This window comes from Macrotis lagotis, chromosome 1 (genome assembly GCF_037893015.1).
Source record: "Macrotis lagotis isolate mMagLag1 chromosome 1, bilby.v1.9.chrom.fasta, whole genome shotgun sequence".
Taxonomy (NCBI): Eukaryota; Metazoa; Chordata; class Mammalia; order Peramelemorphia; family Peramelidae; genus Macrotis; species Macrotis lagotis.
This window is the reverse complement of record NC_133658.1, coordinates 238,059,286-238,069,979: the sequence shown is the minus strand read 5'-3', so window position 1 is coordinate 238,069,979 and position 10,694 is coordinate 238,059,286.

Below are 10,694 nucleotides of genomic sequence, written 5' to 3'. Positions count from 1 at the left end.
CTAGCCACCCCAAGCATTCAGATTCTTAGAGGAGAAGCTGAATGAATTACAGAGAGACATGGACAGCAAAACTACAATAAAGGAGGACCTCAATCTCCCTCTTTCAGAACTAGACAAATCAAACCAAAAATAAACAAGAAGGAAGTTAAGAAGTTGAATAAAATCTTAGAAAAGTTATATATGATAGAACTCTGGAGAAAACTGAATAGGGATAGAAAGGAATATACCTTTTTCTCTGCAGTACATGGCACTTTTACCAAAATTTACTATATACTAGGGTATAAAAAAATCTTACAGTCAAATGTAGAAAGGCAGAAATAATAAATGGATACTTTTCAAATCATGATGCAATAAAATTACATGTAATAAATGGCCATGGAAAGATAAATCAAAAATTGGAAACTAAATAATTTAATTTTAAAGATTTAGTAGATCAAGCAAGAGCTCATAGAAATAATCAATCATTTCATCCAAGAAAATGATAACAATGAGACATCATGCCAAAATTTATGGGATGCAGTCACAATAGTTTTTAGGGAAATTTTCTTATCTCTAAATACTTATACAAATAAAATAGAGAAAGAGATCAATGAATTGGGAAGGCAACTAAAAAAGCTACATAAAGAACAAATTAATGATCCCGATTTAAATATCAAATAAAAAAATTTGAAAATCAAAAGAGAAATTAATAAAAATTAAAACAAGAAAATCATTGACCTAATAAAGAACACTGTGTTGGTTTTATAAAAAAAAACATTAAAACAGATAAACCTTTGGTTAATCTGATTTTTTTAAAAAAAGAAGAAAATCAAATTACCAGTATCAAAAATGAAAGAGTGAACTCACCATCAATGAGGAGGAAATTAAAGAGATAATTTGGAGCTATTTTGCCCAAATGAATGCCAATAAATTTGATAAACTGAATGAAATGAATGAATATTTGCAAAAATACAAAATGTACAAATTAACAGAAGAGAAAGTAGCATACTTAAATAACCCCATTTCAAAAATATAAATTGAAAAAATCATCAATAACCTCCCTAAGAAAAAGTCTCCAGATCCAGATGAATTTACTAGTGAATTCTATCTAACATTTAAGGAACAATTTATTCCAACGCTACATAAACTATTTTTAAAAATATGAGGAGGGGTTCTGCCAAATTCCTTTCAAGACACGAATATGATGTTGACCATTTGGAAGAACCAAAACAAAGAAAATTGTGAACCAAACTCCCTAACAAACATTGATGCAAAAAATCTTAAATAAAATTTTAGCAAAGAGATTACAGCAAGTTGTTAATAGAATAATATACCATGATCAGGTAGGATTTATACTAGGTAGGCATGGATGGTTCAATATAAGGAAAACACTCAGCATAATTGAATATATCAGTAACAAAAACCAACAGAAATCATATGATTATCTCAATAGATGCTGAAAAAAAAACCTTTGAAGAAATACATACATTTGAAAAATATATACATTCCTATTAAAAACTTCAGAGAAGGAAGAAATAGAATTTTCCTTTAAATAATAAGAAATATTTATCTAAAACCATCAACAAATATTATATGTAATGGGGATAACCTAGCAACATTTCCAATAAGATCAAGGTGAAACAAGGAAGCCCATTATCACCTAGCCCTACCATATCTAAAACTATACGATAATGCAGCAGTCATCAAAACTGCCTTGTGCTCGTTAAGAAATAGAGTAATGGACCAGTGGATTAAGAAAAGAAGTAAATGACTACAGTAACCTAGTTTGACAAACCCAAAGACATTAGCTTCTGGGATAAAAACTCAATTATTGTACAAAAATTGTTCAGAAAACTGGAAAATAGTATGGCAAAAACTAGGCATAGATCTCACATTCCATGACCAAAATAAGATCAAAATGGGTACAGGATTTAGACATAAAAGGTGATACCATAGACCAATTAAAAGATCAAGAAATACTCTATCTATTGGATCTATGGAAAGGGGAGAAATTTGTAACCCAAGAAGCAGAGTACATTATAAATTGCAAAATGGATGATTTGGGGCAGCTAGGTGGCATAGTGGATAAAGCACCAGCCTTGGAGTCAGGAGTACCTGGGTTCAAATCTGGTCTCAGACACTTAATAATTACCTAGCTGTGTGGCCTTGGGCAAGCCACTTAACCCCATTTGCCTTACAAACACCTAAAAAAAGTGGATGATTTTTACTATATTAAATTTAAAAGGTTTTACACTAATAAAACCAATGCTGCCAAGATTAGAAGGAATACAGAAAGCTGAGAAACAATTTTCACAGCTAGGGGTTTTGAAAAAGGTCTCATTTCTAAAATATATATAGAAAATTGAATCAAATTTGTAATGTCATTCCCCAATTAATAAATGGTCTATGGATATGAACAGGCAGTTTTCAAACTAAGAAATTAAAGTTATGTAGAATTATGTGGAAAAAAAATGCACCAAATCATTAGAGAAATGCAAATTAAAACAACTATGAGGTACCACCTCACAGCCATTAGATTGGCTAAGATGACAAAAAAAAGGTAAAACAACCAATATTAAAGAGGTTATGGCAGGATTGGGACATTAATGCTCTGTTGATGGAGTTGTGAACTAATCCAACCATTCTAGAGAGCAATAAACTACTACAGTCAAAGAGAAATAAAACTGAACACTCCAGGGCAGCTAGGAGTACAGTACATAGAGCACTGATCCTGGAGTCAGGAGGACTTGAGTTCAAATCTGACCTCAGACACTTAATAATTACCTAACTGTGTTACCTTGGGCAAGTCACTTAACACCATTGCCTTGCAAAACCCAAAAGAATCAAAACAAAACAAACAAACAAAAAACCTGATCATACCCTTCAATCCAATCATAACAATATTAGACCTATATCCAGAAGAAATCATAAAAATTGGGAAAAGTCCCACATATTCCAAAATACTCATAGCAACTCTTTTTTGTATGGCAAAGAATTGAAAAATTGAGGGAATGTCCATCAATTGAGGAGTGGCTGAACAAGTTATGGGATATGAATGTTATGGAGTACTATTGTACTATAAGAATCCATGAATGTCAGACTCTAAAGAATCATGGTCAGACTCATAGAATGAATTATAGGAACTGATGTTGAGTGAAGGGAGCAGAACTAAGAGAACATTGTACACATTAACAACATTGTGAGTTGATCAACCTTGATGGACACAGCTCCTCTCAGCAGTTCAAAGAGTTAGGGGGTGTGACAAGGTGGCGCAGTGGATAGAGCACCAGCCCTGGAGTCAGGAGTACCTGAGTTCAAATCTCAGACACTTAATAATTACCTAGCTGTGTGACCTTGGGCAAGCCACTTAACCCCATTGCCTTGCAAAAATCTAAAAAACAAACAAACCCAAAAACAACAAAAAAAGAGTTAGGACAAACCTAGGAGACCTTTTATCAACAATGCCATCCACATCCAGAGGAAGAAAAATAAAACACAAACAGAAACAAAAAATCTACAGAATCTGAAAGAATACTATGTTCCCCCTTTTTTAAAATTTCTGTTATATTTTTCCTTCCTATTTCATGGCTTTCTTTCTTTTCCCTTAATCCTAATTTCTCATATAGAAAATGATATATATAATGTTCACCAGAGTTTTTGCCACTGAGGAGAAGGGGTGGGGTGGGAATGGAGGATGCAAAGAAATTATGGAATCTGTAAATATGCATATGCATGTGAATACATGAAGAAAAACTTTTATAACATGTTACTGGAAAAATAACATAAAATATCAATTGAGGAAAAAAAGATTGTTTCAGATGAGTTATCAGTGTGCTTTGGAAAAAAGAGCATCTACTATAGTTATTAACCCCATAGTAATAAAATTCTAGATTCAAATATCAAAAAAATGAGCTTCATCAGCACATCCCTTATTATTGGAGATAAATGTCCTGAATTCCAAAGAATGGAAATCTTTGGATTGTAGCTTGGAAGTTTAAAGTCTCCTATCCAGCAATTTTTCCCCTGATGTACTTAAGAATATATTTTTGATATAACAATGCTTAGGAGATGGTAGGCTCTTCTTTCCAGCAGTTTTTTTTTGGATCCTCTCTTTAAGAAGATTTGCTAGAGCAGGATGGGCTACTCTTGGATAAAAACCCAACTGATTCTCCCCAATTTTTCTTTATTTGATTCTCTGAGTAGGGTCTCCTGGATCTCAAGGTTTTTGTCTTCTCAGAAAGATTTGTACAACACAAGGTCATTGGAAAATTACTTTTCCTAGTAGATTTGCTCAGCTCCTACCCAGAAAGAGTTTAGGGTACCAAAGGGTGGAGTTGCTAAAAGGAGCTTAGCTTTTAAATGATAGAGGGAAGATAAAATTTACCTTTTCATAACTGAGATGAATAGAGGGGTTTAATCTATTTAGTAGTAAAGAAGATGAAGGGATCTCTTAATCCAGCTCCCATGAACAGAGATGGTAGGTCCTCAGTAGAGATCTTTAAAGGGGCTAAAACTTGGTGTTATCCTTATGATGGGGCTTATAAAGCAGATGCTTTTGTTGAAGAGTTTGGGATAAATGAATGTATGGGAGTAAGGAGTAAGTCCTGATATCAACTTAGGTCCTAGGATAGATTTCATGTAAGAGACTTATGGCCATTTAACTTCTTAAAATAACATAATACAGATCTATGATGAGGACCAGTGATAATGTCATATATATAATTTTTTTGGTGCTCTGATGTTTTTGGTGTTGCTTCTAGACACCAGGATTGTTTTATCCTAGAATATCTTTATGAACTGAACTTGATGTTTTACCACTATCTTCAATTTATCATTTTTACTGTATCTGTTTATTTACTTTAATTTGTTTTATGCTCCTTCTCTAGTTTTGTATTGGTTTGGTTTTTGCACAGAGGTGGGAGGTGGAGGATTAGGTTATTTTAATAGTGAAAAGTTTGTTAGGAAATTTTGAGGATCTCATCACTAAGGAGTGAAATATTAGTTGATTAATTGGTTGATGTCTTGAATTAAAGCTCAAAGGTAAGAATACTTAAAGCTATAGTACTTATGCAATACTAATGGTTTTTTGAATCATAAAATAAACTATGAAAAATTTGGAAATGCTCTTAAAAATTATGCAATAGCAATGAAACAAAGGATCCTAAGCAGGTTAATAGTTCTTCACTATGATGAAAGAAGGAAACTGATAGATATTCTCAGACCATATGAAAAAAAGCAGAAAACATTTCACTGAACAGTGATCAAAAAAGGGAAAAGGTACACACAATTAGTATTGAATTTGTTAGAAGTAAGCAAAAGTGTTTTATACACAGATGGAGTTCATGAAATGCCTAAGATCAGTTGTAGGCAGATAAATGTTAACAGCTGCTTCTCTGAAAATTAAGCATTTCAAAAACTAATTTGCGTTATTAATATATACTCCATCCTTTTCTTAAGACTAGATAATCCACAAAATAATAAATCAAGAATTGATTTGTAGCATTTGCAGATTTCTAAGGCATAAATACTCACACTGAGATTTAACAACTATATCCCTATTTCTAGCTGGTTAAAATCCAGAAGTGAAATCAAAAGGTCCTCCATAGGAGATATCCTTATGAACTTAGCCAGTAGTATGTCAACAAAGACCCATTAAACAATGACTGAATTTTTTGGATTTGTTAATGGAAAAAGAAAGCTTTACATGGGCAATTCAAAACCAGGTTATCAAGAGAAATCATGGAAGGGATAGCCCTAAGTAACCCAGATTTGATAATTAATACAGATTATGCAAGGAAATAGAACCTGTGGATTGGAAAAATGTAGCATGCACCAAATATCTAGACCCAAGGGCTAGAATGTTACATTAAAAATCTCTTCTTTTTCATGAACTGATACAGACAAATCTCCATACAATAAATATAGACCTCAAAATATCCTCGAGGACTCAACCAGTAGCATTGTCACTGACTGAACTATTGCTCATTGTCATCAAGGTAAAACACCGATTCCTAAAAAAAAGCAATATTTTAACAGATTTCATCATGCTAAATATATATATATATATATATATATATATATATCACATATATGTGAATATACATAAATATATGTGTATGTATATACACACACACATGCATACTGTTGTACAATATATTCCTGGAAATGTCCCAAATACACTGTTTAATGAACTTAAAAGATGAGCTTATACCCTAATACTCCAATTATATAATGTAGTAATTTTATCCAACTCTGCAAAACTCCACAGAATTTTAAATATAAAAAAATAAGAGCTGAATTCTGGTTACAAGATCACTTCTATCTGAAAAAAAAAGTTAATTATGAGACAGATAGCAATGATGATATGATAATAATAATAATAATAATAATAATAATAATAATAATAATAATAGAAATGTATACATTTCCTTATGGTTGAAAAGTTTTTTGTTATCTTATTTAAGATTCAGAGTAGCACTATGAAATAACATCAGTAAGACTTGGTCCCTGGAGAAATAAAGCCCAAAATGAAAGTTTTATAAGACTACAAGTATTATTATCCCCATTTTACAGAAGAGAAAACTGAGGGTCAGAGAGGTTATGTGACTTGCACATAATTATATAGCTAAATAAAAAGTGGGGATGTGAGTGAGACTGAGCTCAAGAGTCTCTGGAATCCAAGTTCAGCACTCTTTTTACTATGCATGTTATATTAGATACATAAAATATGTGCAATGGTCCAAATGGCAAAATGATATTGTGGATAGCAGACTGGCCTTGGAGTCAGGAAGACCTTGGTTCAAATCCTTCCTCTGACACATGCTTGCTCTTTTACTCTATACTAGTTACTTAATCCTCAGGGTCTATCAACTCTCTAAGACTGTAAATTATAGATGGTTGCTCTTCTGCAATAGTGAACAGAATTTCCATACTGAGTTCAAATACACTAATAAAATTACATATCCAGACCAGAAGGTTCAAGTCTATATTTAAACTTTCCTTTAATTCTGGCTTGCATGAAAACTGGGTTCAACTATAATTGGCTTTATTTTTCAATGTATATAGACGTTTTTTCTTTCAAAAAAAATCAAACTCAATCTGGAGTTCTGTGAAGAATTCTGGTGTGCCACATTTTATGAAAAACTCTCACAAATAGAGGACACCCTGAAGAGAGTGACCAGAAGGTTGAAAAGCCTGGAGATTCTGAGGCCAGAGTAAACTGTGGATGCTAAGATACAGACATACATACATACACACACACAAACACACACACACACACACATATATGTATGTATATATATATATATATGAATACATAAAGAGGGGGGAGTTGGGAAAGGGAGAAGGAAGGGAGAAAGAAAGAAAAGAAGCAAGGAATGATGGATGGAAAAGGAAGAAGGAGAAAAGATAGAAGAAAGAAAGAAAGAAAGAAAGAGAGGAGGAAGGGAGGGAGGGAGGGAGGAAGGAAGGAAGGAAGGAAGGAAGGAAGGAAGGAAGGAAGGAAGGAAGGAAGGAAGGAAGGAAGGAAGGAAGAAAAGGAAGTTAATATCAACAAGAAAGCACAAGGGAAGGAAGGGTACTGAAAAAAGTCTCTTACAGGAAGTGAGATTTAACATAGTCTGGAAGAAAATCGGGAAAGAGATGAAGAGGATGAGCAATCCAGGAATGGGGAATAGGGATGGGAGTCAGGTGATAGGGAATATCATGCTAAGAATTCCAAGTAGGGTCAAAGTTAGCTTGATGGTCCCGCGTGCTCCTTACAATGCTGAATTCTATGAAGCAATTTAGGGATGTAGCTTATATTAAAAACCAATATATTCTGATTAATATTGGCATGTGTTAAGGATTTATCAAACACCTAGAACAAATCTGACCATGATATCTCTGAAATCAATCATCAACTAAAAGGCAGCTCAGCCTGGAGTCAGGAAGACTTCACTTCAAATCCAGGCTCAGACACTTAGTAACTGTGTGAAACTGGGCAGGTCACTTACCATGTTTGCCTCAGTTTCCTCATCTGTAAAATAAAGATAATAAAAGCACCTAACAGGGTTACTGTGAGAATAAAATGGCATACTATTTACAAAGCAATTCACAAGCACTATATAAATGCAAGTTTTTATTATGAAGTGGCCAGTTGCTTCTATTCCAAACATTGGTCTGGCAGGATCAGAGTCCATAACTTCCATGGGGATAGGGAGGGATCCAATAACCGCAAAGCTAATAAAAAGCTGGCTTCAGTTAAATAGACCAGAGTCAACATCCAGAGAATCAGGCCAAGCAAAAGGGTACATGCCTGGAGCAGATTTCACACAGAGAGACTGAAGACACCTTGTTCACACTCCTCACAAGTGTTGTTCAGTTGTTTCAGTCATGTCTGACTTTTCATAACCCCATTTTGAATTTTCTTGGCAAAGATACTGGAGTGATTTGCCATTTCCTATTCCAGCTCATTTTATAGAGAAGGAAACTGAGGCAAACAGGGATAAATGATTTGTCCAGGGTCACATAGCTAGCTGCTAAGTATCCGAGACCAGATTGAACTCAGGTCTTCCTGACTCCAAGTCTTGTTCTCTACCTACTAGGTCACCTAGCTGTCCTCACAGGTGAGTGGGCTCCAATAAAAGGTCCTGACCACTGATCCAAGCACAGAGGCTGCTTTTTGTGTGGCTCCCATCTTTTGCATCCTACCCTGTGAACATGGACAAGGGTTGGTCTCTATTTTGGCAACCCCACTGGAAAGGTGAGGCTCCTCAGGTAATCCCAGATGTGGCAGAGTCTAAGGCCACCTCACAATCCCACTACTGTTTGTATCTGTTGTCTAAACCCTAACCATCCTAGTCCCCAGCCAGGGCCCGGATTCCACCCTGAATGGCAGGCTGGAGCTCATGGTAGAGGGTCCAGGGGTGTGGCCAATATGGCCATAGGCCAAGACTAAGACAGGAAGAAGGGGAGAGGCTTGTTTGCAGTGGATATGTATAAGAGTAGACTCTAGAGACCCAGAGATCAGGGAAAGAAAGCAGATGAATGGCTGTCTTGTTATTGGTTTAAAATTGTGTTCTTCTTATAGAGTCTTTTTGTTGACTTCTTGTTTTGAATTTTTATGTAGTTTGGCACATGGGTTTGAAAGTGTGCCAACCTTGGGCCTGTAGTATGCCAAAACACTGGTCTGACTATGTCATAGAACAGTTTTCCATCTCAGCTCAGAAACGTTTAAAGTTTCTTTTGAAATGTTTAGTTTTGAATAAAAAAAAAATTGGCTTATTCTCTAAATAGTACCTTTGGGGAAATCCTATGCCTGAATCAGTCATTAGTAATAATATAATCAATCATAATTCACATTATTTAGCACTTTAAAGGGTACAAATTTTCTACATCCAAAATCTCATTTCAGCCTCCTGATAGCCCTTGTAGTTAACTCCATTTTACAGATGAGGAAACTGAAACTAATAAAATAAAGTCACTTGCCAGTGGTCACACAACTAGGAAATGTCATAAGTGGGACTGCAAAGGCCTGTTGATTAAAATGTTTGTTGATTGACTGACTGACTCTCCTTCCTAGGGTCAGGGCTCTTTCTATTACACAGTCCTAACTCTAGGGTATCTCAAAATCTTGGTAGATGGATTCCCAGAACAAAGAAAAGTATATATTTATGTTAAATTGTTGTAGTTGAATCATTTTAATCATGTCCTACTCTCTCCAGCACATTTGGAGTTTTCTTGGCAAAGTTACTGGAGTGGTTTGCCATTTATTTCTCCTGCTCATTTTATAGATAAGGAACAGAGGAAAATAAGATTAAGTGACTTACCCACAGCTAGTGTTCGATGGTGGACTTCAGAGTTGGCACTCTATCCACTGTACCACCTAGCTTCCCCTTTTACTGAATTACTCCAGTCAATTGTAAGATTGTATAAAATTACAGTCAATATTCAGGGTGTTCCAAAAGTTTTAAGTGCTACTAAGACTTAGGAATACCCTATTTATCTTTTGAACACCTATTATTTGCAAGTTCTCTAAGTTTAAAACATTTTCACTAGAATTACTTGAAGGGGAAAAATCTGGAAAGACTTAAATGAACTGATGCTAAGTGAAGCAAGCAGAACCAAGAGAACATTGTACCCAGTACCATCAACATTGTGCAATGACCAACTATGATTGACTTAGTTCTTCTCAGGAGACTCAAAATAAGTCCAAAAGTTTCAGGTTGGAAAATGCTGTCTACATTCAGAGAAAGAATTGATGGAGTCTGAATGCAGATCAAAGCAAACTACTTTCATTTTCTTTGGGGGATTTTTGTGTTTGGTTTTTTTCTTTTGTTCTCTTTCTTTTTTTTTTACAACATGACTAATGTGGAAATGTGCTTTACATGATTGCATGTGTATAACCTATATCAGATTGCTTGTTGTCTAGAGGAGGAGGGGAGGAGGGGAGAGAAGGAGAGGGGGGGAAGGAGAGAGAAAAATTTGAACTCAAAATCTTATGAAAAATGAATGTTGAAAATGATCTTTACTTATAATTGGAAAAATAAAATACTATTTGTATTTTTTAAAAAAAGAATTACTTGAGGGATGAAAAAGGATATAAATAAGAATGTAGAAAAGCCATCAGTGGTGGCATATGAATATAATAGAATAGTATTGTGCTATAAGAATACATACACACACACATACACAGATATAGAAACAAGCTATATGTAATAGAGTCATGATTTCAT